This window comes from Micropterus salmoides, unplaced genomic scaffold (assembly GCF_014851395.1).
Source record: "Micropterus salmoides isolate LMB-PRFRI ecotype aquatic unplaced genomic scaffold, ASM1485139v1 Ms_hic_scaffold_20, whole genome shotgun sequence".
Classification (NCBI taxonomy): domain Eukaryota; kingdom Metazoa; phylum Chordata; class Actinopteri; order Centrarchiformes; family Centrarchidae; genus Micropterus; species Micropterus salmoides.
In genome coordinates, this window is record NW_024041151.1 from 1,424,187 (window position 1) to 1,441,680 (window position 17,494).

Below are 17,494 nucleotides of genomic sequence, written 5' to 3' on the forward strand. Positions count from 1 at the left end.
CTGTTCTGTTTCTTCATTTTTTGGTCTAAATCATCTTGAGCTCTTTGTGATAAACTGCTGCATGACTGTTTTCTGGACTGCAGCGAGTCCAGTGGACATTTTCAGTTCCAATTATTATTTCAGCTGAATGTTCACAACGTTAAAATAACTCGTGTTATTTTAAGCTGCAACAAAAACAGCATGAGGGAGAATAAAACTATTCTAATACAACTTCCATCATATAAATAGTCATCTTTCTTCCAGCTGTTAGAAGCCCAGTTTGGAGCCACAGCAGATGATCCAGTGATCACAGTGAAACTGGTTAACCTGATGTGGAAAGTCCTGCTTTTATATTAGTAACCCCACGTTTGTCCATGTCAGGACCCTGTAGGAGTCTTTTCTCTTCAGAGCTGCAGAGCAAATGAAAGCAGGTTAAACTTGTGATTTGTCCCCCTGCTCAGGTGAACTCGCCCACGCCAGCTGATTGTTCCCGCTCTTCTCTGCGTGAACTGTCTTCCTGTTTTACTGTAAATGTTGTCACCAACTTTCTGTCAGGTCAAACTAAAGGAGAGCCGCCCCCCCGACCTGTTCCACTCTCCATGCCAAACTGTTTCTGAGAAGTCATGTGACCCAAATTTCATTAAATGATTGACAGTCATGGAACACTTTGGCTCTAGATAGCAGGTGCTAATAAAATGATTCATTTGCTTCATATTCATCAGTATTTGGATAAAAACAGCTCTTAGATGAAGTTTATTTGCCTTTGACCTGTATTTATACATGTGAACGCACTAAATCTGAGAGGAAGATTAAGATACTTTTTCTGTTCTGTACTTTGAGTTATATGCTAATGTTAGCATGCTACTCTGCTCACAACAACATGATGATGCAAACGGTAAAAGCTGCATTAATGCGGCGCTTTTATCCAAAGTGCTTTACAGCTTTAACCTCTCATTCACGCCGACGGCAGCGAGCGACCTCGCGGGGCGCCGGGCTGAGCAGCGTGCTGCAGGCCACAGAAATACTGAGCAGGTTAAAGAAGTTTAAATCCAGACTGAAGCTGAAGAACAACATTTGATTCCCTCTCACAGTAAGTGGTTCCAACCTGCTGGGTTAGCGTGGGCCTGTTTCTCTCTACTAACGTCTGCTGTGGTCCTGAACTGATTCAGCTTCACATCTCAGTAAGTCCACAAAAATTAAGAGCTACAGGTTAGAGGACAAATATGTATTGTGTCCCTTCACGTAAGCAACCTGAGCTAATACCCCAGAGATCTGAGTTCATTGTTGTTGGGCCGACAGCACAAACGGGAAATCGACCAGCAGCTCTTACTGGTCCTGCTTTATGGCACTTTAGCATTCATGCTGGTCTTAGTTTTTAACGTCTAAATAATTCCACACAAAGCTCCAGCTGGAAGCCTCCTGTTTCAGTATGTTTATACAATCAATGAATCAATACATCTGGAAGGAAGAACTCTTTTTCTCTGCTTAATAAACAAGCCTGCATACTCATTAAAATCCATTTTAACAATTTTATTTATAGCAACAACTCACAACAAAAGTTATCTCAGTGCACTTTTCATATAGAGCAGGGCCAGGCCGTTCTGTTTGTGATAATATGTGACCAACTAAAGCTCTTCTGGATCCCCAGATTCTGTTGCCTTTGCAGTTTCTATAGAAAAATGATTCTGGGTCTTTTCAAACATAAGGCTGGTGTGAAACGCTCACACATCTATGGAGTGAAAGGTGCTGACATGAAGCGAGATAACATGCTGCTGTGTGTTTCATGTGTGTTTCAGGGAGTCATGTGGAGGATCGTCCTGACCGTCCTCCGTCCTCCACCGACCGTCAGCTGCAAAAATAACAACAATGGGGACGTGGACTGGTGAGACAGCATCTGGACTGATAGTAAACCTTCTTCTGCTGTCAGGACGCTGATGCAGAATTAACATTTGATCAACAGTTAACTGTCTATCATCAGGTTCATCTTATACAAGGCACCCAAACTGCAGCTCTAACTGGTCTGGAGTATCTTTACATCGATCCGCATGAAACGACAACGATGAAACCGTATAAACCTGGCTACAAGGACATCAAGCATCCGAACGGCGTCCTGGCAAACACCCTGCGGCCCCTCTTTACTCCAATCAGATCAATGGTGAGAATCATAATCAGAGCACTAAACATGCACACACACCTCTGATGAAGAATGAAGCTGCCCCAAGATACTTAGCAAGTCAGTACTGGTGCAGACAGACTAAATGTGATAAGTTCATCTGCTTCAGTGTGACACATTAAAGCTGTATCATAAGACACAGCACTGCCAGTGACTGAACCAGAGAGACACCAGTCATTTATATGGATATTTAGGATGCACACACTGGGAGTATGATGGCAGCTTCTGGTATAGGGTATAGTATCTAGACTGTATACTTTCAAAGTCAAGTCAAGTAATTTATTTGGCTTTTGCTGCTGAAATAGTTCCTGTAATTTAAATTAAACACGTAGTGTTTAATGTACTTATTGGTTCTGTGTGCTGTGGTTGTATATTGTTAATTATTTACACCTGCTGGATGTGGGTAGTGATTCTGTGTATTCATAAAAGTGTAAATGAATCCTTCTCCTTCTCTTCCTTCTGCACAATTTGCAGCAACCAAACTTTGGATTCATCAGCTACAGCGACCAGCCTCCAGGATGTAGTGTTTTGAAACAGTTTGGCCACAGCAAAGGTAACAGAGAAATGTTCTTACTGAGAAGCTCTCTCCATTATTTATAGGACAGATTGGGAACCAAAAAGCCAATCAAACCAATCAAAAGCACAAATGCAGCCACTTTACCATTTTCTGACCTGCTGTCTTCTCTTCATGCTCCCCAGGAGTTGTGATGGTGGAGAAACTCGGCACAGAAGGCACAGGAGTCTGGCTCCTGCACAGCACACCACAGTTCCCTTTCAACAGAGATCCAAATCATTTCTGGCCCGACAGCGGAGAGAAAAATGCTCAGACGTTCATCTGTGTAACGTTCCCCTACAGCGAGTTCAGTAAAATAGGTACGGAGCTCAGTGAAACACTGTCAATGTGAAGACCTATACTGCAGCTGCTGAACTGAATGTTACTGTGAATCTGTCATGTTCTGTTTTCAGGTAACCACCTGCAGTACATCAGAGCGTTCCCATTCGAACATGACGTTCCAGATAGCTTTCATCAGGAACTAAAGGACGCTGTAAACTGGGGCTGGACCCCAAGTGTTCCCCCGCTCCGTGACTTCCAGTCGCTGACATCAAGTGGAGACCAGAGTTTTCGCAGCTTTTCTAAACAACAGCCAGATGAGGAAGAAGGTGAGATGTCTGCACGTTTGTTTGACGAGGTCATATTCTGCTCATTTTCAGGTTCATCATTTTATTTAGTGGTTGTACCAGAACAGGTTTACAAAGTTTAAATTTCAAAAAACACCTTCTTTTTTTTCATAGTGCACGTTGCTGCAGCTCCTCTTTTCACCCGGGGTGTTAAGCGCTCCGTTGCAGCTACGCAGTGAAGCCTCTCTCTAGTATGTGATCTTTTTTTGGGCGGTGCACAGGCACGGTACCTAGTTAAGGACTACTAGCCAATCAGAAGCAGAGTAGGGCGGGTCCTGAAACACAGGCAGAACAGCCAGAACCAGCTTCACATCATAGACTGTAGCAAGAGTTTCAGAGTGGTGACTTATTAATCTGCAACATCTTTCACACGTAACGTTTTAACTGAGCTCTGTCTCTAACGTTCAGCAACCTATTAGATGCACAAGAAAGATATATAGCACAATAATATAAAATAAAATATGACCTAAACACTCTCCTGTGCTTTAACATTTAAATGAAGCAGCACTGAATTCAAATGCTTTCAAAACCCTAAAAAGTCCTGCTCAGTGATTCTTTCTCAAACGCACAGCATGTGTTCATTGTTTTCTGCTACCTTGTTAATTTTATGAATAACACCATATTCTATTGTCTTTGTTACACTTGTGCAAATAAAGCATACTGAACTGAAATTAAACTCAGAGATTAGAGATTAGTTAGAAACACGTGTAGCTGCATCCTGAAACTGACGATGATTTAAAGTCTCTGTTTCTTGTTGTTCTTCTTGCAGTTGGAGATCTTTACGTCACTATTGCAAAAGCACTCAGCAGTGATCTGAAAGTCCAGACCTGGGGCTGCCAGCACGGCCGTGAAGATTCCTACTGCGATGTTCACAAAGTGTTGAATATTAAAAGTGTAGCAACTGATCTGGGTAACTGGCAGGCCAAAAATGATCATTCAAAGTGGTGTGTAGCTACAGATCAAAATAAACATTGGAGCTGTTTTGCTGATGTAAACAGGGCAATAACCCAATACGAGAGGCGTGGGGGGGCCCTGTGCATACAAAATGAAAAAATACAGAAACAATTTCAGCAGTTTGTTGGGAGCACCGAGGATTGTTCCAGTCCGAACATCATGGACATGAGTGGCTGTGAGACAGACTGACAGCAGCTCATCTTGCAGGGCTTCTCCTCTGCTGTCTGCTTCTCATCTGTCCTGTTTCTTTGTAGATTTTTCAAAACGTAGTGTGGCGGGAAAAAGCGTTTTTGAATAAACAGCTCAGGCAAACACTCGTCTTTCTGTGAACTTTATTCAAGTCTTGTGCAGAAGGAACTCACGGGGACACATACACATCAGAGGGTATCATCCGAGTGAGCTGCAGTGTAGCAGCTCATGCAGCTTTTATCTTAGTCTCAGGGTCGGAGTGCTGTCTCATCAGAGGAACGTGGTGTCTTTCAGTGTTCTCTAGGGGATCTATAGAAAGACACCCATGTCCAAGGTACATGTGGTGAACCCCTTAAAGTCCTGACCCCTCTGGACATATGTTAAAGCCCCGTACCCAAGAGGCTGGAGGCCCCTAGTGAGATTAGTTACATGGCAGTGTTTTAAAGATGGTTCTCATGAAATTCCCATTACAGTAGCTAAAATCTGTCATGCTTCTCTGCGTCATCATATCATCATCATCATGTTTCTCCTGCTTTCTTATTCTGTGACCACTTACTCGTGTGTTTGGATCCACTTTGGGCCTTGACTAAGGACATTGGTAAAACTGGTACTTTTATAACAGTCAACCAGACACCAGAGTTTTCATGGTCGTAGTTTAATGAAGAGGAATCTATAACTCCCGCTGTTTACTTGTTATAATTTATAACATCATGTAATGAATGGGGATGTGCAGTGTGTGTCCTCTTTGTTCTCAGATAGTTGTGAGACAAACCAAAGTGTTGATCTTAAAGGAAATAAATGAAATCTAACATACACATTGGCTGTATTTGGAACTGCCAACTACATTTTACCGGCAACCCCAGTCTGTACAACATGCTGTATGCGGAAGTAGTATATAGTATGAAACTGTTAAATTGATGTATTTTGCAGTATGCTAGGCCAGACTTAACAAAGAGGGGAATATATATCTATGTGTGTGTGTACATCTGTAACATTGTGCTGCAGTGGTCTGTGTGACTGTGGGATCATCTGAGCACATCTATAGTTGATATCTCGCCTCAAAAGTAGATTTAGTTATTAAATATTATATAAAAATTGGAAAAAAAGTTCTCCTGTTGGCCTGTAAAGAAAAGACTGGTTGTTGTTACCGCTCCACTGCTTTGCATTATGGGAAACAGCACGCGAGGCAGACTGGGGATTTTTTCTGAATCAGTACGACATCCAGGTATTTTTGCCAAATCAATACAAACGATTAATTTAGTTGGGCGGTTTCGAGTACAGCCCTTGTTTTCCTCTTGTCTTTATGACTGGGAGGCCGGGGTTCATGTACTGCGGGAAACAGTTTACTTATTTAAAGTTACGTAATGTAGTTTAAACCAAAACAAGGATCTTTCCCTAAACCTAGCCACACTGGGCCGTTTCACATTAACCATGTGTTAAAACGGCGTCTCATACAGACGGTGAAGGATATGAGACACCGAGGGATGTTGACAAAGTTCCAGTTTTTAAAAACCTGTGATGAGAACGGGTCGCCTGTGTCCAAGTAAAGGCTGATGGGAACATGAAGAACTCCCATTCACACAGAGCTGTCACTTAGTTTAAACTCTGACGTTTACAGCAGGGGGCGACTCCAGCGGCTGCAGAAAGAAGTCTCTGAGAAAATGTTTCTACTTGTCAGCTGATTTATTCCCTCAGTAAACACTTTCCTGTGTCTCAGTCGCTAGTTTCAAGTCTTCTTCAACACAGCATGATGTTCATTTAGTAAATTATGGTCCCATTTAGAGGAACAGAGACCAGGAAGCAGGGGAGGCTTTAGGGCGGGGCTACAAGGTGACTGACAAGACACTAGATTGGTGACCTGGCAGACGTAGCAATGCGTATCCCTCACCAGCACCACCCTCGTGTCCAAATAAGGTCACTTCTCATTTCTTTTATACAGTCTTTTAGTTTACGTCTTAACAACTAGACCACCTCTAGAATCAAAATCTAGATCAATAAACAAAAAATTCTATACCAACACTAAAATAACACATCCTAGATCTGAATGAATGAAATAATCTCATGAAATTAAAAATAGAAATTAAATTTCTTTACATAGTTGAATGTGCTGACAACAATGGTGGCTCCTTTATAGCAAAACAAGGGAAAGAAAATTCCATTAGATAATCTAAAATAAATGTTCCATCATCCCCCCTCTGTTAGCCAACAGCCAGCCAATAGAAAGGGTTGAATCATGCAGATACCTCGGGACAATAACTGATCAAACTCACCTTCCAACCCAACAGTGAAAGCATCTTCTCTAAGAGGCAGCAGATGACGCTCTGCAGACTTCAGGTTCACCGTCAGCCCTGAAAGCTTTTTACAAACGTTTCACTGAATCTGTAAAAACCTTCAGTGTATCGGCCTGGTTTGGGTCACGGTCTAACATCCATCACAACACACTACACTAAATCGTGAGCAGTAAAATAATGAGACCGGTGCAGAAACCACTTCTCAGTGTTTCCAACAGAAGGACTGAACTAAAAGGAAAAACAGCCTCAGCCTCATTCGGTGCACAGCTGTTACAACCATGGCAAGTTTTATAGAAGGAAAGTAGCTTCATCTGTCAACAGATTTGTGTTGGAACTGTTACTGAAGTAAAGGACCTCTTACTGAGAAGCTCTCTCCATTATTTATAGGACAGATTGGGAACCAAATCTTGTCAGTGTGTGACGAAAATGTCAAACTCCAATAAATAAATCAACCACATTAACACACACACACACACACACACACACACACACACACAATCCATCAACCAACTAATCAAACCAGGATCAATATTGTGGATAGTCTTAAGTCTGCCTGCTGAAATATGGGGTTGGATACAATTAAAAGCTGAAGAAAAGTCAATAAAAATGAATCGTACAAAATGTTCCAACATAATATTCATCATCAACGCCTCTGCCTCTAGCTTGCCCTGCTTTAAAAAGAAATGCTTTCGGACCCCGGTGAGAACAGCCAACATTTATACTGGTGCTGATGGTGCTTATACTTCCTGCTGCCATTAAATATCCAATATACACACATTTATACATAAACATAAGTAAGAGACGTCCTCTGTCCCAGAAGAAACCTAAACTACTACTAAGTTATTTAGGATAATATGACTATGAGTTTGAGTCAGATTTAAACTACTAAACTATTGCTTTGTGTTGTCGGCCAGAAAAACAAAAGACTTCTCTCTGTGTGTACGTATCCTATACAAGGACAATTTTGGCTGGATTATTTGTGTCCTCTTCAAAAAATGAGCTTGAGTAATTTAATGTTTACCCCCCCGGAGAGCGGAGAGAAAAATGCTCAGACGTTTATCTGTGAGCGAGTTCAGTAAAATAGGTACAGAGCTCAGTGAAACACTGTCAAGACCTGTACTGCAGCCTGCAGGACATCAGAGCGTTCCCATTCCAACATGACGTTCCAGATAGTTTTGATCAGGAACTAAAGGACGCTGTAAACTGGGTCCAAAGTGCTCCGCCCAATAACTTCCAGTCGCTGACATCAAACGGGGGCCTGAACTTTCACAGCATTGCTGAACAAACGTCCGATCAGCCACAAGGTGATGAGATGTAAAGTGCTAAATATTAAAACTATCAACACTGCTCTGGGTAAATGGTTGCCCACAAATGGTGGGATAAGTGGTGTGTAGCTGCAGATCAGCGATGAGCTGAATCCAGCTCACGTCGCCGCTCTGTGACTCTAAAGTCTGGTTCTCTGTCCTGTTTTCTGTGCTGTTCATTTATCCTTTTCAAAACTTAATTCTGTCTGGCTGATAAAACACAGCGTGGAATGAAAAGCAGCAGGAGTACGGCTGTTTTTCTGCCGTCTTGTTCCAAGACCACTTTCTCAAAGGGGCTCAGGCCGGTCTGGACAGTGACGTGGAACATCCTGTTACCCTGATACCATGTAATGAATAACAAACCAAAGCTTTAAAATAAATGAAATCTAAGACTTGTCTCTAGGATCAACACTTTCACTTTTCTCTCTCTCTTTCTGTTTAAAATGAAATAACCCTCTGTCCAGCGGACCGTAGTTACAGCTTGTTCTGACATTCAGTACAGACGCTGTCAGACAGACTTCAGTCAGGTGACCTAATATGAAGTGTGAGAAAGTCTGCAGGGAGGTGTTCATGGTGGGTCAAACAAACACAGGAGCCAGGCGGAAAGAAAAGTGGGTTTTAAGTTTAGAAACATTTTGAACACAGTGGTCTGGTCCTCTGCCTGCTCCCCCCGACACACACAAGTCTGAAGCCTCAGTGGCGTTGGGACTCCTGTAAGCCCCGCCCACACTGCTGTTTTCTAATTAAAACGGAGACCTTTCGCTACGTTAGCACCTCCCGTCCAGACTAAAACGGCGAAAACAAAGACCTAAAACAGAGAAGTTTGGAAACACTGACGACCCCGTTTTGCGTTTCAAAACTCCGGAGGGCGTTTTAGTGAAGCCGAGCCAAAACGGAGGACGCAGCCGCTCGGCTCTCTGATTGGGTCTTATAAGTCATGCGAAGCAGAAACACGATGCTGCTGACAGAGGTTCTGAGTTGGTATTTTTATTAAAATATTCTGTACAGTGCAAATAACACTCATCTGCCTGGACGCCGCCGTTTCCTTTGTGACGACTCCCAGTCTGGTTTTAGCCGCCACACTCCCGTGTTACATTCAGTCCCAGCTCGTTATTGGTGCATGAAAATAAACCTTCTTGGTCTGTATCTATTTATTCTTTCACCAAATCTTCTGTAACTATGGAACAGACCATCTGCTTCATGTTTACACCTGAACGCCCACTGGCTGTGTGTTTTCAGTTGTTTCCAAACTAAAATGGAGTAGTGTGGACGGGCCTGAGGCTGCAGGGCTGTTTTATTCAGTGAGAACATTTTCTTTCTCTTTAATACAGTTGATGCTGAGTCAGGACAAAATACCTGGCTCGTTAGGAAGCTTTGTCTAATGGCTTGCTGGATACAGCTAGAGATGTGCCGATCGATCGCCGGGGGACCGGAACAGACCAGTTTCCAGCTTAGCCAGCGACCGGGGCTGAGCAGCGTCACATCGAATGTTACGCACACGGTGCATGCTGGGAACAGACGGTAGCCTCATGTCACAGCTGCACTCACTCGCACGTGTTAAAACACGTCTCAGGTGTGGAAGTTATGTAAGAAAGAGACGCGCTCTTGGATGAAGTTAGAGACACGTGCATATTTTAAAGCAGGGAGCAGGTAAAGACACAGCGAACACAGCTGCTGGTGCTGATGTCATCACGCCACGGCGGTCTAATTAACAACGAGCCTCCTCCACACGGAGCTGACCTGCTGCTGTGCAAAGCACCAAACGGGAGCTGTCTCTAGGAAACAGCGGATCCCTGCAGTCTGTGAGGAAACATTAAAATAAGGTGGAGAGACCAGAAACCAGATACTAGAAACAGGATAATGAGTTCTGGCCTGGATTGTGTTTGTAGCTGCAGTGAAAATGTCAACGTTATCTAATAATGACCGTTTCATTCTGATCATACAGCTGAACGGACCCCAGTCAGAATATCCAGCCTTTGTGTTGGTGCTGACGGGATCGTAATAAATAAAGAAACTACAAAGTAAAAGTATACTTTACTTTCTATAGTAGAAAGGATCCGAATCTGCAGGTCAGACCTTTAAATAATCTGGAACTGGAAAAATAAATGGGTGCATCTCTTCCTACAGCTAACAGCTGATGTGGTGGATCTGCGGCTGTGTCGGGTTTTGCTCAGCGTGATCAGCTGCAGGTACATATCTAAGTAAGAGACGTCCTCTGTCCCAGACCAAACCTAAAATACTATGTGGAGGATGCCAGATACCTCGGATATGACCGAAGGTGAACCTGAGTCAGATTTAAACAACTACTGCTGTATTGTAACCAGGTGGATCATTATCGCCAACATTTAACTGTGATTGTTGCCCACTTCAATTTTATTAAAAAGGAATAAAATGAACCGCGATGTGATTGAAATGCTAGTGACGAGCCAGCTGCAGGGGATGGCAAGCAACAGCTATGTTCATACCTCCTTGTTTCGTGCGCGTTAAATCAATAAATCGATGCTTTAAAAATTAGACAAGCTTTACTGGGACCCTAACGGACTAACAGGGTTGGGGAGTAACAGATTACAGTCCTGCTCAGTCTTGTTCATGCTGCTGAGCTCCATCATTTCCTGCTGAAAACCTCCAGCAGTCTCAGACTAACACTTTCCCAGTGCTCCGAGTTAGCTGTGCGGGCAGAGAAATGGCATCATCAAATATGATGATGCCATTTCAACAAAATCAGTGTTTCTGTTCAGGAATCGTTAGATTTTTAATAAAAATTCATAAATGTTTTCCAGGAAATGACTTTAAAATATCATCAAGAATACTTAGAAAACAGCCTGTTTGTGACCGATGGGCTTCTGCTGTACTGGTGACCTTTAGTGCAAAGCATATCAGATAAAAACATTTTACATCCATTTTGATTTCATGGGAACGGAACATTTTGTTATTGGATGTTTCACAATACACTGAGCAGACATCTTTGATTCTCTCTTGTCTTTACTGGCGTTCGGAAGTAATCCAAAAGTAACTACACAGTAACCAGGTTCCATTACTTTATATTGTGGTACTTTGATTACGTTACTGATTACATTTTTAAGTAACCCTCCCGACCCTGTGACCTGACCTGCCTTCAGACTGTATGTTTCGCCATGTTTCAGGGACCTTTCTTATTATAGTGACAGACAAGAGAAAATAAGAAGTTCGAGCCTTATTCCGTAGTGATGTGCGGGTCGACCCTAAAGTATCGATATTTCTGATACCAGCGTTTCCTGCTCCAGGATCGATGCTCATATAAAAGGATCGATATCTAAACTTGTCATTTGGCGTGAGTGTGTGTTTTATCATAAGTATCTTACAGTCACCAGGATGGTCTAATTAAACTCGGTTGATAGGAACTACTTTTCCTTCCGCCTGACAAAGTCATGTTTGTGCTGTGACGGAGCTTCTTTGAAGTGAGCAGCTGCAGCTCTTTACATTTCCTGTGATTAAATCCTGACTCTGACCGGCTGTAGAAACAGTCCCGTCTGGCTGTGTTTTAGCTGTGAAGGTAATAATGCTGCTCTGTGTGATGTGTGTGCAAAGACAGTGAAACACTTTGGCAACACTGCAAACTTCGCTAAACATCTGAGATTAAGTCAAAATAACATGCTGATTTTATGAAGCGGCAGTTCTGAGCAGGAGATTTTCATTATAATTAAAGAAGATAACGGTAGTTTGATGTCTTGTCATTATGCGGATGTTATTTTGAATTGTTAAGGCTACAGCCTGCTCCTTATTTCTCTCAGAAATACAGAAACGGGAGGTCACATTAAACTAGAAATAAAATGTGTAAAAATTATTGGTATCAGCACATCACTGTCACCTGAAGCTCCCTCAGTAACGAGAGTGGAGCGGCCTGCAGCTGTCGGTCATGTTGCTTTATGTAGATATATCTGTCTCTACAGCGCAGGTGTTAGTCAGGCCCGTTCTGCTGTGTTGGCGCAGTATGTAAATGTATTGATAGACGTGGTCAAACTGCAGGAATGAATTTGCTCTGCATTGCTGTGACTTTGACTCGCACCCATACAGCTGAGGTGAGATCCACAGAGACACGTACCAACATTACTGCCCCACACTACTTCATTTATCATAAATTAAGTACTAAAAACAAAACAAAGAGGCAGTAAAACTGCTGAGCCACAATAAATCACCACCAAGTGCAGGAGGTTCCTGAAGAAGCTGAGTTTTATAAAGTCATTTTCTGTGAGAGGTCTGAACGCTGAGGTGCTCAACGTGAGCGAGCTGCAGCTGGGCTGCACACGAGCCTTTAACTCAGGACGGACAGGCAGGAAGCGAGTCTAAAACTCCAGCCTGTACGTTCAGGACTGATTCTGGAGGACGTCGCGCAACTTCAGGTACTGTATTTCTAAACAGCCCTGAGTCACATGACCTCCTCTCCAGCGACTACACAAACATCCTGCAGTAGGTGTGATGTCATTTCCTCTTCACTGGCGCAGGTTTGTTCAGGTTGACTCATCTCAGGAACTCCAGTAAACAAGCGTTTCTCATGTAAAGAACCTGCTCTGCTGTTTCCACGTTCCCACAGGCAGAGATGATTCAACAGCTGATTAATCTCATGGAAAGTTGAATTACTGAAATGTTGCAAAGTGACCTGCAGAGAGAGCGAAGGCGGAAAGCAGTGGGCCGACACTAACTCTGCTGTCAGCACTCCCCCGTCAGCCCAGTAGAGGAGAAACAGTCCAGCATCGCCACCATGTGTCCAAGATGGATCATAGCAGAGACCCACCGGACTGATGGGGAGCCGGTAGGTTGGACTGTCACTGTTAATTCAAAACTACCGTTCAAATGTAGGAAACAATTCAACTGTACACATCAGCTTTCATTTAAACTCGACAGGCTCGAGGTCAGAAGTGTATCTGCATCTCACGGTCAAGAATAAACTTCCGTGCTCATAATTCACAGTATCAGCCACTTCACACATTCATCTATTCTGCCGTACAAAAGCAGAGTGCAGGAACTACCGAAGCAGTGGAGACAACAGGGGTTTAAAGTTTTTAGACAGGACGGCAAACTGTAACACAGATCCTGCCATACTGCACAGCACCTAAAACCTGCAGGGATCCTGACAACAACGTCTTCTCTCAGCTGTCTGATCCTTTTAACTGTGATCAACAGTCCAAAGCTTGTAGGGATCAAGTGTTTCTATCCGTGCAAGTATAATTCCTATCTATGCTGACATCAGTGTGATACATTCATTTACAGTTTAACACATTGAGTTTCTGATTTAAATGCAGCTCAACCACCAAATCACATGAGATTCACCAAACCTGAGATGACAGCGGAGATCTGCTGAGCTAATCAGTCATTTTAGTGACCTCTGATTGGGTGAACCGCCAACACGAATAACCCACATCTTTACCAGCTGTTTTAAAAAGGACTGAGCACCGCCTGCTGTGGCCCCAAGAATACATTTGACTTCTCAGCAGGTGAGTCGTTTCCAAACACGTTGGGAGAGTTTCTGTTTCAGATATATGGCAGGAACTAAGATCTGATCCAGGATCAGAACAAAGTGTTTATCTCATCTTCCACACTGAGAGGGTCACATGGTGACTGACAGGTGGGCTGTTTACTTGTTTGTCTTCATCAACTTGCATTCTTACAGTGTTTTCCAACAGCTCTGTGAAATTAAAGAGCTGGCTGCCCTACAGGGCAAAAAGATGTGAAGTCTCTGAACAACATCTGCATCGATGCTTCTCTATAAAGACAAAAGACGTCATTTCACTCACAGTCAAAGCTTCTCCAGGGTTCAACTCAGCCGGAGCTGAAGATTAAACTGAGTTGTCCTGAAGCAACTTATTTCCCCAAACTAATGGCAAAATGGCTGATCTGAACTATGACCCCGACCATGTGATGACAGTCAGCTGACAGCAGTCAGTAAACACCAGGGGGCGCTAGTTGCCCTTAATCTGCACGTAACATAAAGTGGAATTATTAGATTAGGACCTGATGTTTTCATGAGGACCAGCGCATGTTGGGAACCAGACAGGAGAAGTCAGCTCATTCAGTCTCATAGTTTATTAAAGTCTCTGAACACAGCAGATGACAGTGAGACATTTATTGATCTCCATCATCTCATCTCTCCCAGCAAACACACACTGCACAGCTGAGATTCATTTCTTCATCTTTCTGATCTCTGAAGGCTCCTGCTACACACCTCTTCATATTTCTATTCACATTATTTGGTTAGTTAGGAGGAGATTTCAAGTGAAGTACAAAGCAAAGAGAAATTAAGCGACTTCCTTAATTACTAAATGATTCAACGTGATTATGAAAGAAGATAAAACCTGAATAAAAAATGAAGGAAATTCCTTCAAAGCTAAATTATTCTGAAATACACCAAATGAATTCCAAAAAGGTGTTTTTGCTCCCATTTGTATAATCGTGCTGGTTTTTAGTCAGATCTGAGCTAAATGTGCTCCTGCTGCCAAACCATCGAAGGAACAAATGTTTTCAAGGTCCTGGAGGAGGAAATCTTTCTCTCTACAGAAAATGAGCCATGTCGACCACAAGGGGGCGCTAAAGGAAAGTCAGAAAGTTCATGTCTGTCTAACCAGATGAAGCTGGAGTCAGAACAGCCTCTGATTTTTAACGTTGGACTTTGTCTGCTCGCTACACGACTCTGATCTCTGTGTTTCTGTATTTTTCTCCAAACTGCACCAAATTAGCGTCAGCGGCCCTCGATGCCTCCAGATCTACAGATCCAGCAGCAGGAGGCTCTGGGACACGTTTCTTCTCTGATCTCAGGATTCACTTCCAGATCTCAATATGTTCACCAAACCATCTATAACCCATAAGCAGCATTTAAAGCACATTTGCAGTTTCCCAGTAGCGTGCCCTGAATGTATCTGTGCATGTACTTAGAAATATAGCTAAAATTGGATCTATGTTAACTTTTAAGGACACCGAGACCATTTTACAGGCCTTCATCTCATCACGCCTGGATTATTGCAACATCCTTTTCACCTGTTTAACCCAAAAATCTATTGATCGACTCCAGACTGTCCAGAACTCAGCTGCCAGGCTTTTAACCAGAACAAAGAAATATGACCACATTACTCCTATTTTAGCTTCATTACACTGGCTCCCAGTATGTTTTAGAATTGACTTTAAAATTCTATTGATCACTTTTAAAGCTCTTCATGGCCTCTCGCCTTGTTATATTTCTGACCTTTTAGTCCCATACGCACCAGCACGTACCTTGAGATCCTCGGGCAGAGGTCTGTTGTCTGTTCCAGAGTCTCGACTGAAAACTAAAGGGACAGAGCGTTTGCTGTCAGGGCCCCGAGGCTCTGGAACAGCCTGCCTGAGGAAATCAGGTCGGCTGAGTCAGTGAACTCTTTTAAGTCCCTTCTTAAAACATACTTTTATAGGAGAGCTTTTCCCGATCTTATTTGACTTTATTTTATATCCCTTTTATTTTATTGTATTTTACTATTTTTCATGCCTTATCTTGTTTTTTTGTATTATTCTTTACACTTGTTAAAGCACTTTGTAACTTGTTTTTGAAAAGTGCTCTACAAATAAGGATTATTATTATTATTATTATTATTATTATATTATGATTATTATTATGTACATTATGTTAATCTATATTATATCTACAGAGACCGAACTGCATGTTTGTAGCTGATCAGCAGCGTCTCTTAAAGTATTTTTCATTTTGAATATTATATTTTACATCTACAGTCTTTTAGCAGCATCTCTAATGAATCACTAACACTTTCACAACACATTCAAGTAACGATCTGTAGTTCACTGTCTGCTCGTGGTAAATACGATAACATCAACGCTTTAACATCTTTTGTGGCTGTAATTGTCATGGTGGTGTTCAGCACCTTCACGTGCATTTGGAGGTCATGTATAGTGTAGTGTTGCATGGTGAAACCTAACGTCGCAGCATCACTACCTCATGATTTTACAGCGTTCTATAAACTCACTTACTATAAAGTCTTTTTGTAATGTCTCTCTAATTGTGTACAAAAATAAAGACAAGCGATTTACGAACAGACGCAAATGACTGAAATACACCTTTGTTGCCTTTAAAGGTCCAATTGTGCTGTTAGAGCTGATCTTAACTGAAGTGGAACTAACTCTCGTTTTCTGGTCCCACTGTGTTAATCTGCTTAACTTCAGCCGTCTTTCTGCTATGAAGAGCTCAGCGATGGGTGCAGCGGCAGCCACGGCGTTCCCGGACACGCCGGCCTTTCGGAACGCCGTGGACATACTGTCCCTCGGTGACTCCCTCTTTGATGTTTCCCCCTAAAGGCCAACTGATAACACCTAAACGGAATTGGTTTAAAATAAACCAAAACGAAAACAAACCAAAAACAGCTCGCAGATCCAGCTCGGTACATTCCCAGCGGCACAAACTCACTTTGGATCAGAAGCTCTACACTCGTGTGACTGACTGATGAGATTAATGTCTCTGACAGCAATCACAGAAGGATGCAGTCAGTAAATTTACAGAATGAGAATTTAGTTAAGCTACTTACCACTTCTTTATTTATCTAATCAGCCAATCACGTGGCAAGATGTTCGCTGAAGTTCAAACTAAGACTGGAAGAAAGGTGAAGTGTAACGTTGGCACAAGACGGGCTGCTATGAATTAATGCTAATTACCAGATGCATGCTTCTAATTGCGCATGCTCTGAACAACCTTCTAACATTTTGATCACGACAGTTAATCTGTAACGCACACTGGGCCTAGACAAGGTCCAGAATTAGCACTCGCCCCCAAATGAGGGTAAAGCCTGTCTGGTGGAGTAAATTACTGAGACTACACGCCACACTGGCGGGTAGAACATTTTTTATTTCCTAGATGTTGTGATGGAAATGTTACATTTTATTGTTTTAGCTTTAGCTGCCGTGCTATTACAGGCCTGTGTTTGACTGTGTGGTGATTGATACTGAAGCTAGTTCCCGTGGGAACGTAGCTCATTACAGACTTCTTTTCTGACTCTTCTTAATAGACCTTTAGAAACTTTTCACAAAGAGCAGAGGAGGCATCAGCAGACAGTCTGCGGGACATTAAGAACAGAAAAGGAAACACGAGAAGCTTTCCAGAGAAATATTTCTTCTTTCCTCGCCGTCTGATAATGACGCCACGTTTGAAAAGACACGTGCAGTTTATCCTTTTCCCTTCGCGCTCAGCCCGTCGACACTGACGTCTGACAGCACGAGCCGTGTCCAGAGGTCAGAGGTCAGCTTTAGTCTCTTTTTCAAAACTCTACACACAAAATGCCTCAAATCTCCTTCAACACCAAACATTCAAAACGCCAGAAACACGTCTGACAATGAAGCGTTTGAGTCAAGTCACAAACACGTTCTTCATAACGAATAAACACGTTTTATGATCGATAGAGCATCTACACACGTGTGTG

At 42.7% G+C, this 17,494-nt stretch overlaps 1 long non-coding RNA gene and 1 pseudogene across 1 annotated transcript; both read left to right on the plus strand.

The window, feature by feature from the left end:
• The first annotated feature begins 1,808 nt into the window (after nucleotides 1-1,808).
• Nucleotides 1,809-4,601, plus strand: LOC119914947 (annotated as a pseudogene).
• Nucleotides 4,602-12,225: 7,624 nt separating this feature from the next.
• Nucleotides 12,226-15,029, plus strand: LOC119914888. The gene is made up of 3 exons (XR_005446866.1): nucleotides 12,226-12,858; nucleotides 13,349-13,540; nucleotides 14,780-15,029. It is a non-coding gene; the product is annotated as an uncharacterized LOC119914888 (long non-coding RNA).
• The last annotated feature ends 2,465 nt before the right edge of the window (nucleotides 15,030-17,494 follow it).